This window comes from Crocuta crocuta, unplaced genomic scaffold (assembly GCF_008692635.1).
Source record: "Crocuta crocuta isolate KB4526 unplaced genomic scaffold, BGI_CrCroc_1.0 scaffold186, whole genome shotgun sequence".
Taxonomy (NCBI): Eukaryota; Metazoa; Chordata; class Mammalia; order Carnivora; family Hyaenidae; genus Crocuta; species Crocuta crocuta.
In genome coordinates this window covers 9425623-9439563 of record NW_027551569.1, presented here as the reverse complement: position 1 = coordinate 9439563, position 13941 = coordinate 9425623, and the positions used below count along the sequence as shown (strand labels likewise).

At 41.7% G+C, this 13941-nt stretch overlaps 1 pseudogene; it reads left to right on the top strand.

Annotated features, from left to right (window-relative positions):
• Window positions 1-7659: 7659 nt before the first annotated feature.
• Window positions 7660-8635, top strand: LOC144220473 (glyceraldehyde-3-phosphate dehydrogenase pseudogene; annotated as a pseudogene).
• Window positions 8636-13941: the final 5306 nt, after the last annotated feature.

The window sequence follows — 13941 nt, the reverse complement described above, 5'->3', positions numbered from 1 at the left end:
TAGACACTTAACTGACTGAACCACCCAGGCGCCCCATAATTAAGCTCTTTCAAGAGCAGAGCACAATAGTTTCCTTTTTTTTTTTTTAATGTTTTATTTATTTCTAGGAGAGAGAGAGAGAGAGAGACAGCGTGAGCAGGGGAGGGTCAGAGAAAGAGGGAGTCACAGACTGAAACAGGCTTCAGGCTCTGAGATGGCAGTCAGCACGGAGCCCGACGCGGGGCTGGAACCCACGAACCGCAAGTACATGACCTAAGCGAAAGTCGGACGCTTAACTGACTAAGCCACCCAGGCGCTCCGGAGCACAATAGTTTCCTGATGGCAGTTTCATGGGTCTACCCTAAACACAGGTCTGCCGATATATTCCTGCCAAGCGCTGCCCCCTGCTGGCCACTGCCACATTGTGTGTGCCTGAGTTTAAGCTTTCCAACCACATCGGAGGGTCTTGGCTGCAAGCTCTATGTACTTTAGTTTTCAGGGAGAGCTCTGTCTCTTGATTTCAAATATTTAATAAGTAAATGTCCCTTCTATTCCAAAATTCTTAATGTCTGCTTTTTACAAAGTACCATGGACCCTCGATAATGGCATGTGTGGAAATACAGAGAGGTAACACCCTGTCATGTTGTGAGGATGAGGATTCATAAGGCTCCCCCCTGGAGCTGATTCCCTCCTTTTTATTCTCCTTCCTTTGATTTGTACAGTTCTCTACTTGTGGACATGTCCTGGGATGTATTTCTGAAATCCCATCTTTTCTATTTTTATTTGATCTCAGGTGTCATGGCTGTGATGCTCGTGACATATTTGACATGGACCAGGGAGAGAGAAGGGACCCGGTGTGCAGCTCAATTCACCAGGGAGGGTACAGAGTCACTTCTGTGACCCCCAGATCTAAAGAGAAATTGTATCACTAGGTTGACTGGCAAGAGACTGGAGAAGTTGCAATATCTTTCCAAGTTTAGAAAAAATTAACAGATTCACATCTTAATATTATTAAGACTGTGGAAACTGCCTTGTAGGAAGGAGTTTTTTTGTATGCAGTTCTTCAAATTCCTAGTAGCTTCTGGGTGACTAAAGACAGGACTTTGCAAATAGGTTGTATCTTCCATGTCCATTCATTCAGGAGCAAATAGAATTGTTTTGTTATTGGTGATGGATGGACAGCAAGGAAGCAGCCTCATTCCTGTTTACTCATGGAAGTGGGGGGTACATATCACAACAGACAAGAACTTCTAGAGATTATCTAATTCGTTCTTCTAATTGTGTAGACATGGAAAAAGAGGACCATGTGAGATGGGGTGATTTACCAGTCCCATTGCTAAGTCAGTGGTAGGCAGGTGCTGGAGCTTAGACATCTTTATAAGTGCACTTTGGACCATTTGCCAGGATAGATCATATCCTGGATCATAAAAGAAACTTTTAAGATTTTTAACAGAATTGAAATCATACAAGTATGTTCTCTAATTATACATTACAATCTGTCAACAAAAAGAAGAAAATCACTAAACACTTGAAAAATCAAACAGCACACATCTAAATTTCCATGCATCAAAAATAAGTCTCAAAGAAGAGTAGAAATATTGTGAGCTGACCTAAAATGAAAATATAACATATTAAGATTTGTGGAATGCCACTAAAGCAGTGTTTGGAGGGCAATTTATAGCATTAAATACTTGTATTGGAAGATAAGTGTTTCAAATTAATAACTCAACTTCCAGATTGAGGAACTAAAAAAAGAAGAGCAAAATAAACTCAAAGCAAGCAGAAAGAAAGAAAGATAAAAGCAGAAATCAATGGAATTGAAAACAGAAAAAAAAATAGAGAAAAATCAATAAAACCAAAAGCTGGTTCTTGGAAAAGAGCGATAATGTTTATAAACTTCTAGCAAGATGTCCAAAGGGGGAAAACAAGAAAGAAAAAGGTAACTCATCCTGGTTTGCCTGGGACTTGCCAGTTTTAGTACTAAAAGTTCTGCATCCCAGGAAATTCCCCTGTCCTGAGCAATCTGGGAGACTTAATCACAAATTAACCAGGTATGAAAAGAAATTTCACTGCAAAGCATAAGAAGGAATACAAAAAAACTTTACACACATAAACTCAACCAAACCAGATAAAATGGACTTGTTCCTTGGAAACCACAGATTACCAAAACTCACCCAATATGAAAACCCCTTATAAAATAGACAACCTGAATAGTCTTTTAAATACTAAAGAAATTAAACTCATAATTAACAGCCTTCTGTAACAGAAATCTCCAGGCCTAGATAGTTTCACTGATAAATTCTACCAATCATTTGAAGAAGAATAGCACCAGTTCCATAGTCTCTTCCAGAAAACAGAATAGAATGAAACACTTCCCAACTCATATGATTACTTAATTACCCTGATAGCAAACCCAGAAAAGAGATTACAAGAAAATCACAGGCCAATAGCCCTCATGAACACAGGTACCAAAATTCCCAATGATATATTAGCAAAGTGAATCCAGCATATCCTATATATCTGTCCATCCACCCATTCATCCATCCATCCACCTACCTATGTATCTATCTCACTATGACCAAGTAGGTTTTATCCTGAGAATGCAAGAAGACTAGCTCAATTTTTAAATAGAAATCAATGTAACACACCATAGTAATAATCTAAAGAGAAAAAAACCACTCGATCATACTAATTGGTGCAGAAAAAAAAGAAAACTTTTTGACAAAATTCAACAGTCAACAATGATAAAAAAAAAAACTTGGTGAACGAGAAATAGAAGGTAACATTCTCGACGTCATAAAAAGTGTCTATAAAAAATCTACAGCTAACATCATACCTAAAGGTGCAATGTTTTTCTTCTTCTCCTCCTCCTCCTCCTCCTTCTTCTTCTTTTTTAAGTTTATTTATTTTGAGAGAGAGAGCAAGCAAGAGAGAGGCAGGGACAGAGAGAGAGGGAGAGAGAGAATCCCAAGCAGGCTCTGCACTGTCAGCACAGACCCCAATGTGGGGCTCAAACTCACAAACTGTGAAATTGTGACCTGAGCAAAAATCAAGAGTTGGACACTTAACTGGCTGAGCCACCCAGGCGTCCTACAATGTTTTTCTTCTAACACCAGGAATAAGACCGGATGTCCACTCTCCTCACTCCTAGCCAACATGGTACTGAGTCCTAGCTAATGCAATAAGGCAAGGGGGGGAAAAAGGGTGTACATATTAGAAAGGAAGAAATGAAACTGTTCTTATTCACAGATTACATGANCACAATGCCTTCTCACAATTCAGTTTTATTTTCATATACTAGTAACAAACAATTGGAACCTAAAATTTAATACAAATACAGTAGTCCCCCTTAACAAAAGAAAGGGGAAAAAAAGAAAGAAATACTCAGATATAAATCTAACAAAACACATATAGGTCCCATATACTAACAAACTTACAAAGTCATGAAAGAAATCAAAGACCTAAAGAAAAAATAAAGGCAGATATACATCATCTTGTTCATGAGTTAAAAGTCTCAACATAGTAAAAATGTCAGTTCCCCCTAAATTGATCTAAAAATTTAACTTAATTGCAATACAAATTTTAGAAGAACTTTTTTTGTAGATGTGGTCAAGCTTACTCTAAACCTTATTTGGAATGGCCAGGGAACTAGAATAATCAAAACAATTTTACAAAAAAAAAAAATAATAAAGTTTGAGGACTCACCCTATATAATTTGAAGACTTTCTATACAGCTACAGAAACCAAGACAGAGTGGTATTGATGATGGAACAAACAATAGAACAATGAACAGGATAGAGACGCCAGAAATCGACCAATACGAATATGGCCAATTGAGTTTTGACAGAGTTTCAAAGGCAATTCAATGGAGAGAGGGCTACCTTTTCATCAAATAGTGTTAGAACAAGTGGACACCCGTGTGTGTGTGTGTGTGTATATATATATGTATATGTATATGTATATATATATAAAGAAAACCCAAACTTCATACCAATACACAAATTAACTCAAATAGATCACAGATCTAAGTGTAAAACAAAGAACTATAAAGCTTTAATAGGCAAACATAGGAGAAAATCTTCATGATCAGGATTAGGCAAAGAATTCTTAGATTGGACACCAAAAACATGACCCACAATAGAAAATACTGGTAAATTAGACTCCAACATAATAAAAAAATTTTTGCTCTGATAAAAATGTTGTTAAGAGAATGAAAATACATAGTACATACTGGGGGAATATATTTGTAAGTCACATATCAAAAGTCTTGTATGCAGAGTATATAAAAAGCTCTCAAAACACAATAAGGAGTAGGTTTGATCCAACCATCTCAGTCCTGCATATTTACCTTAGAACAATAAAAACTTTGGTTCATGCAGCTCTATTAAAAATCTACCCAAACTGGAAATAACCCAAAAAGCCATCAAAAAGGGTATAAAAAACAAACTGTGGCACATCTGTATGATGAAATTTTACATACCAATAGAAAGGACCAAACTGCTGATACATGCAACAACTGGATATTCTTCAAGACATTATGCCAAAAGTTTATACACAATATTACTCCCTGTATGTGACATTCTTGAAAAGACTAAAGTATAGTAAAAGAGAATAGGTCAGGGGTGGTGTGAAGGTGTGGTTACAGAGATAACTAGGGGCACCTTTCTGGTTAAGAGACATTTAATGTCCTGACTGTGTGGTAATTAACAGGAATCAATACATGGGTTGAAATCCATAGGAATTTACCTCATGTGTTAACTTAAAAAATACAATAAGATTGGAGTCTTTAATAATAACAACAGATATTTACTTTTCTGAAATAATTTCTGAAAACTCTAAGAATTGGGGGTTGGATTTTTTTGGCCCCTCAAGTCCATTTTAGCTCTGATCTTTATGGAGCATTTATTTTGGAAAAGACTAAGTAGTAGAATAGTCTAGAATAGTAGAGAATGTAAAAGTAGGTGTTTGATTCATCCCCGAAACAGCCTTCTCTTTAATGTGTAGGGCGAGATAGGTGGGGACAGAGTAAGATTCATTCTAATCTAAATAGAACACATTTGCATTTCAGCCAGGAACTGTTTTGACCACAGTGGCTTAAATAGAATAGAGACCCAACCTTCTATTTTTCTGCTTTTCCATCCTAAGCATATAGCTGACACCTCATGGGCCAGAGCTGATGATCTCCAACCATTATGTTTACTTTCCAAGGGAATGAGAAAGGTAGTGGGGAGGATTTGCAAAAGGGTGCACCTTCCAGCTGAGTCAAGTCCATTTAAGAAGTTTTCTTTATGTTCCTTGTATACTTCCTCTCACTGGCCAGACCTGAGTCACATGACTATACCAATCTGCAAGGGAGGTTGGGAGATGTAGTCTTTTAGCCAGGCCCAACGCAGCCCAGGATAAAATCAGAGTTTTGTTATTTAGGAAAGCAGGGGAAATATCCACTAGGGATTGACTCACGTGATTATGGAGGCCAAGAAGTCCTACGACCTGCCACCTGGCAGCTGGAGACCAAGGAAAGGTGATGGTATAGTTCAGTCCAGGTCTGAAAGCCTGAGAACCAGGAATGCTGATGGCCAAAGGCAGGAGAAGATGGATGTCGTGGCTCAGGCAGAGACCAAACTCACCCCTCCTCCACTGCTTTGTTCTATTCAGGCCCTCAGCTGATTTCATGATGCCCACCTGCATTAGTGAGGCGCTCTTCTTTATTCAACCTACCAATTCAAATACTAATCTCTTCCAGAAGCACCCTCACCACACACAAAAAGGTTTTACCAGCTATCTGGCCACCTCTTAGCCAGTCAGGTTGACATATAAAATTAACCATCACGATCTGCATTTATTTAGCGTTCGGGCACAGCCATGGAAGGCACTGAGGAGCCACAGAGCTGAGTGAATTTGGGGAACTCTAAAGTGATAACATGTGGTGGCAATAACAATAATGAAACATAGAGACTTTCAGCCCTCTCTAAATATAAACCCCTAGACCTGGTAGCAGTCATTGTGAATTTCTGGCCCCTGTGCCTTCACTTTTACCACTTACCTGGGTCCCCGCCCCCAAGATTTCTTATTGACAGTGTTATGCCCAGATCGCGATCTCCCCAAAATCCCAAGACCACCAAGGCGTCCGAGTCACGTATGCAAAGGCAAAGGGCTTTATTACGGGCTTAAGCTCGGGCTCCCAGACCTCACCAACGCAATGGATCCATGCTGAAAGCCCCGAACAAGGGCAGAGTAGGGTTTTTATGAGGTTTGAGATGGGGGAGTTACAGAAGTTGTGACATGGGAACAGTGATCCAGTCATAATTATTCAACATCATTGACAGCGGGTTTGACAATACACATTGTCTAGAGTATTCATTACTTTGGGCGGGATCCAATTACAACATTTAGCCAATCACAGAGCGAGCCTAGGGTCTTACTCGGCGACTAACGGGTTAACTTTAACATTACGTAACAGGGTCCTATCTATAGCTTCTATCTCCAGGCCTCTCCCTTAACAATGTGGAGGGTGGTCGCTGGCCTTTCCTGATTGGGTGCTGCAAGGGTGGTTACTCCTGCCTTGGGCAATGTGTAACTACCTGATAGTTTCGGGGAAGCTGAAACTCAGGCCTTCTAGTTTAGAGGGGAAACTTAAAGCCTGTCATGGAGTCAGTGTGGTTTAGACGTTTAGACTTGTGGCCTTACAATAGCGCTTGCATTTCTATGCCTGAAGATCTTCTCTTGCCACTGGAGCCCACTTTGCTGCTTACGTGGCAGGCCAGAAGTTAATGTTCCCCAGGAGCCATGCTCAACCAATAGCTTATGTGAATTGGTGTATAAATGCCCTCTTGTGTGGGGTGACTCTGAGGCATGTACTTTATGCCAGCCGCTGAGTCTTCCCAGCAGTGGTAAGCAACAAGGATCCATGTGGTAGTTGCCTTAATAACATACTTTTAGCTCCTAATGGTGTCCCTTCACCTCCCCTCAGAATGGCTCATCCTAGAGTCCTTGGCTTAGGGAATCCAGACTCAGACAGGTTCCAACTGAGAGCACTGTGAGAAACAGCACATACCAGCAGACAGAAAAGACATCAATAATTCTGTTCACTTTTCTTTTTTGAGGAGCACTGCCGAGTCTCACACTACCGAGTCTCACACTACCGACTTAGCTATTCTTACTTCATATCAATTCTAGCAATATTAGATATCTTTTCTAAACCCAGAACAGATTAGGAGGGAGTAGTTTTATGCTACAGGAAGGCATAGAAAGAACCAAAAAGTGAATACAAGGGAAGGGCAAAAACATGATGAAAAATAAGCAGTCCTAATTATTGGTATCCTCTGCAGATGGGGGCCATTCATTTAGTTTAGGACAAACAGCTCTACACACTTCAGGTGTGGACCCAGTGTTTGCAGAATTATAGATGAAGTGGTTTTAATTCCTAAATCCTTGCTCTTGACCTGAAATAGTCATCCATTGCCCACTGCTGTCGCCCAGGTGTAGACTCTTCCTGGTTCTTGCTTTGACTATTACAGCAGTCACTTACCTGGTCTCTTTGGCTTAGCCCCACCTCTCCTTAACTCACCCCCACTGGTGTTGCCAGAGAGATCATTTAAAAATGCAAACCAAGGTCTCTGCTCCTCCCTGTTGGACAGACAGCTGTTTCTGGTATAGTGCCAGCAGCATCCCTGAGACACGATGGTAAAGGTCAGAGTCAATGGATTTGGTCATTTGGGTGCCTGGTCACCAGGGCTGCTTTAATTCTGGCAAAATGGCTATTGTTGCCATCAATGACCCTGGCATTGACCTCATCTGCATGGTTTACACGTTCCAGTGTGATTCCACTTATGGCAAATTCCATGGCACAGTCAAGGCTGAGAATGGGAAACTTGTCATCCATGGAAAGCCCATCTCCATCTTCCAGAAGTGTGAGATCTCACCAACATTCAAATAGGGTGATGCTGGTGCTGAGTTTGTTGTGGAGTCCATTGGGGTCTACACTACCATGGAGAAGCCTGAGGTTCACTTGAAGGCTCCTCTGGGGCCAAGAAGATCATCATCTCTGCCTCTTCTGCTGATGCCCCCATATTTGTGATGGGCATCCATCATGAGAAGTATGACAACTCCCTCAAGGTTGTCAGCGATGCCTCCTGTACCACCAACTGCTTGGCCTCTCTGGCTAAGGTCATCCATGACAACTTTGGCATCATGCAGGGACTCATGACCATAGTCCACGTCATCACTGCCACCCAGAAGACCATGGATGGCCCCTCTGGGAATCTGTGGAAGGGCTTCACAGAACATCATCCCTGCTTCTACTGGTGCTGCCAAGACTGTAGGCAAGGTCATCCCTGAGCTCAATGGGAAGCTCACTGGCATGGCCTTCCATGTCCCCACCCACAACATGTCAGTTGTGGATCTGACCGGCTGCCTGAAGAAAGCTTCCAAATATGACGACATCAAGAAGGTGGTGAAGCAGGCATTGGAGGGCCCCCTCAAGGGCATCCTGGGCTACACTGAGGACCAAGTTGCCTCCTGCAACTTTAACATTGATGCTGGGGCTGGCATTGCTCTCAATGATCACTTTGTCAAGCTCATTTCCTTGTATGACAATGAATATGGTTATAGCAACCAGGTGGTGGACCTTATGGGTCACACAACCTCCAAGGAGTAAGAGCCCCCCTGGACCACCAGCCCCAGCAAAAGCAAGAGGAAGAGGAAGAGAGAGGCCCTCAGCTGCTGGGGATCCCTTGCTTCAACTCATCCCCCAACACACTGAGAATCTCCCAACCTTCACAGTTTCCATCCCAGACCCTATGAAGAAGTGGAGAGGATTGGGGGGTCCTACCTTTTCATGTACCATCAATAAAATATATTGTAGCCAGCCAAAAAAATGCAAACCAAGTTATGTTTCCAATCCTTCAGTATTTTGGGGTGCCTGGGTGGCTCAGTCAGTTAAGCATCCAGCTTTGGCTCAGGTCATGATTTCCCAGTTTGTGTTCAAGCCCTGTGTTGGGCTCTGTGCTGACAGCCTGGAGCATGGAGCCTGCTTCAGATTCTGTGTCTCCCTCTCTCTCTGCCTCTTCCCCACTCGCACTCTGTCTCTCTGTCTCTCTGTCTCTCTCTCTCTCTCTCAAAATTGAATAAACATGGGGTGCCTGGGTGGCTCGGTTGGTTAAGCGTCTGACTTTGGCTCAGGTGATGATCTCACAGTTCGTGGGTTCGAGCCCCATGTCAGGCTGTGTGCTGACAGCTAGCTCAGAGCCTCTAGCCTGCTTCAGATTCTGTATCTCCCTCTCTCTGTGACCCTTCCCTGGTCACACTGTCTCTCTTTCTCACACACAAATAAATAAAAACATTTAAAAAATTCAAAAATGAATAAACATTAAAAAATACAAAAAATTCATATCCTTCAGTATTTCCCAGCCATGGAATATCTTAGATGTCCTAGGGGATTTATGTCCTTAAAGTTTTTCTTTTTTCCCCCCCATTTCAGTTTCTACTTTTCCTGAATATGAAATATGAATTTTAGAATGACTTAATTATTCCCACCTGTTAAAGTTGAAGTGTTTGCTCCCTTCTGAGTGGGTGTGCACGGTAGTTAGGAGATGGGAAGAAGGAAAGCTCATTTGAAGCAATTACTCAGCTGGGATATCAAGGGACCATTGATAGGCACAGTGTGGTTTTTAGCTGTTATACTATTTTAAGTTATTTGTATTTTAGGTCATATATTTTAAAGTGCATACCCATAATGAAGTAAAGGCTTAAGATGGGACACATGTAGGTACTCATGCTGAAATGCAACAAATGAGTGGAAAACATAAGAAAGAAAATTCTCAAAATCTCTTCAAGATGATTTCATCAGATCTATAATAAAACATCTTATACAGTATATGAAGGTGTTGCTGATACTTGTGACTGTTATATCCAGTTGGATGTCCAATTTATTGGCTAGAGAGACCACTACTACCTATAAAGTGTCCTTTGCTAGGAAGAGCTGGACAAGAGCACCCTGAAGGCATTTTCTAATTTCATCATTTAGCAAAAAACATGAATGTTTCAAAAATAAACCAGTTGGCTTTTTTTTTTTCATAGCAAAGGCCAGCATTCCAACATTAGGTCATGAAAGGAGTTTTCATCTATTTTTGCTACTGTAAAGTGGTACTCAAAATCATTCTATATTAGGGGTGTTCAATCTTAAAACACACAATGCAAGATGCGTCTTCTTGCCTGGAATCTTGTTCTATCATTGTCACCATTTGGGAACTGAAGTGTTTCTGACTTAATCTTTGACATTGATTTCTCTCTCAACATTTCCCTTTCTGAAAGGCAGAGAGAATTAGATGCTACTTTCTGTGTTCTCAAACCACACTTTTCACAATCTATTTAATTATCAGGAAATTTTGTAAGGAGTTGATTAGTCCTCTGTCTCTCCCACTAGACTGAAGTCTTTGCTGTGGGGTTTGTGTCCTATTCACGTTTGTATCCTTTTGGCATAGAGCCTGGAACAAAAATTGGCTCCCAATAAAAGTTTTAAATGATCTACCATAATGTGACCCCATCAAGAAAAGGCTTAGTTATATTCTACATATTCTGCTCCAAAAGCCAGAAACTGTAAAATGTATTTTGGAGAAGGTAACCATCACAAATGACTAAAACAAAAACAAAAATGTTGATGCTTAATAGGGTGCCCTCTTAGGGAGCCTGGGTGGCTCAGTTGGTTAAGCACCTGAGTCTTGATTTTGGCTCAGGTCATAATCTCATGGTTTGTGAGTTCGAGCCCTGCATTGGGCTCCTTGCTGACAATGCAGACCCTGCTTGGGATTCTCTTTCTCCCTCCCTCTCTGCCCCTTCCCTACTCACATGCACTCTCTCTCTCTCTCTAACAGGGTGCCCTCTCAGATCTTCATGGTAATAGGCTTTCTGCAGAACCCATTCTCTAAGGGATCCTGGGTACGTGGACTGTGCTGGGCTCAGAATTGCCCATTTACATCCCAACGCTGACTTCTGGTTATCTCTATAGAGGGTCCTATTGCTGGAGTTAATGGAGTAAGGGCAGAAAAGGACAAAGGAGCCAGGCTATCATTGTCATAAGATGTTATTTTAGTGCCTCATGAGGAACGAGCCCCTTGGAGAAAGGAGTCTTTGTATACCAGCATGCGAGGTTACATTTAACTTCACTTTGGAGGTATCCTAAGAAAAGCTCAAGAAAAGCAATGCTTCCTTTTCTCTTTTTTTTTTTAAATGTTTTATTTATTTCTAGGAGAGAGAGAGAGAGACAGCGTGAGCAGGGGAGGGTCAGAGAGAGAGGGAGTCACAGACTGAAACAGGCTCCAGGCTCCGAGCTGGCAGTCAGCACAGAGCCCGACGCGGGGCTTGAACCCACGAACCGCGAGATCATGACCCAAGCGAAAGTCGGACGCTTAACCAACTAAGCCACCCGGGCGCCCCTTCCTTTTCTCTTTTCGGCACAGGAATCAAAAGAAGCGAATGCTAAAAGCTTCTTCATTTCTAATAAATGGGCTGGGTGGGGCTGCTGGGCATTCTTTCTTTATGTGTGATGAACGTCAGAATATCTCTAATTAAATATTCTGAAAAGGTGCTCTAAACTGTTTGGAATTTTGTTTGGGCATATCTCCAGGGATGGGGTAATAAAAAGTCAGATCTTAAAAGTCTTCTTCTCTTTTCTACTTGAAAGGACACTAGTGCATTCTACCGACTTCACCCGATTACTTCCCGGAAGAAGAGGATGTAGGTTAAGTGGGTAGCCTTTACTGCTTTCCAAGAGAGTTTAATTATTTAACTCAGCTCCAGGCGAAAGCAGTTTAAGCAAAGCAATTCGGTCAGACATAAGTTGGCCATAAGATAATTTTGGTCAAAACAAATGCTTCTCAGTCATTGATTTTTCATGTATTAGTCATTTTGGCAGACTGTGAGAGAGGTTTTGCAACCCTTACTACATTTTTTGAGCATTTTTGGGTCTCTCCTCTGCTTCCTTTTTTAAGTACAGGGAGTTCCCCCTTCCCCTTATTCACTGGATATTTAAAGTTTGGAATTAATTTTCGAATAATGACTCCAGTCCTGCACCATGTATGATAATGAAAAATTGGAAACATTCTAAATGCTTGGCAAAAGAATATTAGTTGAAATAACCTGCATGTCCGATAATAAGTGTACTGCTCAAATAAATTATGGTATGTTTTTAAGAAATATGAAAATCCGCAGCTATTGCCCCCAGATTAGCCACTTATCAAGACTGAGTCTTGATAACCCTGTTTATCAAGAGTTATAGATGTGTAGCCCATTCTTATAGTAAAGACATATGGACATACACAAGAAAAAAATCTGGCAGATGTACACCTTGGTGATTGTTTCTGGAGGATGGACTTACATGGGATTCTTTATAGTTACCTTTGGTTTGTCTATTTTTTTCCTTTTAATGAAGATCCATTTTTTTGGTAAAAATAATTTGAGGGGTGCATGGTGGCTCAGTCAGTTAGGCACCCAACTCTCAATTTTGGTTCAGGTCATGATCTCACAGTCTTGGGATTGAGCCCCGCATTGGGCTCTGTTTTGGGCATGTCTGCTTGAGATTCTCTCTCTCTGTCCCTTGCCCCAACTTGCACTCTCTCTATATAAAAAAAAATAATGATAATGTTATAATAATAATTTGAGAAACATTCTTAATAAAATATAGAAGAGAATGATCTGGAGTTTTCTTGTGCTAGGGATGTGGTGGAGACTTGTTGCCTACATCATCATGATGGCATCAGAGGTAGGAGTGCTCTCGATCAGGGGGATGCCTCTCTTCTGTGGCTGGATGGGCCTTGGGACTGGGTTCTGATCTTAGCAGAGGGGCTATGTGATCTTTCCAGAACATCTCCTTAAAAATATCTCACTGTCTATCCCTTCTTCTGTCCTGCTTGAACTGGGATGTGATAGCTGACCTACCAACAATTAAGACCAGAGAAAACTAACCAAAAATAAACTGAACAATAAAGGAAAAAGCAGCAAATCTCCCTGGACAGAACATGAAGCTATTTAGAAAAACAGACAGGAATTCATAGGGGTTGTAAACCACCCCAAAAAGGCATTAGAATTGCTAATAATAAAAAAAAAAAGTCAGCAACTGGGGATATTTATGTAACAGGATGAAGATAGGCACCAAGTGGGAGTTTTTTCTCATATTGGTTGGAACTGATAACTAACTTTACCGCTGGAAACAAAACCTCAAGTTTCCCCACATTGTAAGTGCAGAGAATGGCCAGCTGTTGGGGATGGCAACGTTCCAGAATGACTCCAGAATGAATGTTCCAGATGGCAACTCTTCTAGCAGATCCCACACCACCACCAACTCCCATCTCTCAGTCTCCCTCCGGCCCCACCCTAAACTACCATACCATCTCCCAATATAGGACCCTGAGGGGGAGAGATGGTCTTCTAAGTAGGAGAATAGGACAGAGAACAGCTCTTTCTCACCTTTCCTTCACCCCTCATGGGGATGGGGAGTAAGCTTCAAGACAAGGAGAAGGAGCTGGGCCTGGAAAGACTCATTCGTACAACTCGGGAGTGCCTTCAAGAAGGGCAGGCTGACATCCCATCTTCTGGCCGGGACTGGAGGAAGTACCCTGGAAGAGGTGAGAAGGACAGATGGCCAAGCGAGACAGGCAAAGGGACCATCCCTTTGAATTTTCCATTCCTGGAGGTACAGGAAATAGATTCCACTGATGCCGACAGAGTCCAGGATTCAAGTCCTTCTTGAATTGGTGAAGTGGGCATTGGGCTCACTGGGGTCTGTCATAGCAAGAAGCAAAGAACCTAGGCCTTCCTGAAAGTATAGCCTAGACTGCTCCCGGGAGGGGGTCGTCCTGAAGATGGGATCGCTTCTCTTGACACACCCCACACATCTTGGGAAACTATGTCTCACATCAGTGAACCCTTTGAGACGATCAAGCATCCATATCCAGACCACAGAAAACA